Below are 786 nucleotides of genomic sequence, written 5' to 3' on the forward strand. Positions count from 1 at the left end.
TCTATGACCGAGCTCCACTTGTAGTTTAGTAAAAACATTATTCTGACCTTTTCTTTCAGCACCTCCAAAATTACAATTAGTGTTATCAGCACACAGTCCAACAACTTTTTCTTCTAGGCTGTTTTTTCTGAGGCAGTCCGTTAAACAGCCACTCACAATAGTAGATGTTTCCCCAGGCAACGATTTTAATTGTAATAATCTTACTTTTACATCAGTTTTGTAATCAAAATATCTGACGAGGATAGGAAAGACCTTAATCTCTTTGTGGTTAGATGCATCAGTCAGAAGTGAAATAAATGTCACTTTTTCTAAATCAAGTCGCAACATATCTAATGCATGAGGAGCTAACACGTTCACAACTATTGCCTCTGTTTTTGTACGTGCACAAGCAAATTTAGGCTCTAATGTCGCTTGAAGAAGCTTCGATGTACAGTCCATATATCTGAAACTATGCTTGTGCTGAATTGTATGATACGCAAAGACACCCTCAGTTGCAACTAACCTCTCCTCCTGACCACAAAGTTTCTCTGATGTAAAAAATGACTTTAATGTTGCACTAGTCGCTGCTTCAGAGACTGCTCTTTTATGTTTGTCACTTTTTAAATGTAGTTGTATATCACCACGTCCACTGTGACTTAGTGAGAAACTAGAAGCACATGTGTAGCACCTCACTTTTCCTTTTCAGTCCGAAGAACTAATGTCACTGGTGAATGGAAATTCTTTCTGCAATTGTGCATTGAAGGAGCACTTGCGCTTCTTTGAACTCATTCTTGCGAAGAAGTATTG

The sequence above is a fragment of the Schistocerca piceifrons genome, chromosome 3 (genome assembly GCF_021461385.2).
Source record: "Schistocerca piceifrons isolate TAMUIC-IGC-003096 chromosome 3, iqSchPice1.1, whole genome shotgun sequence".
NCBI lineage: Eukaryota > Metazoa > Arthropoda > Insecta > Orthoptera > Acrididae > Schistocerca > Schistocerca piceifrons.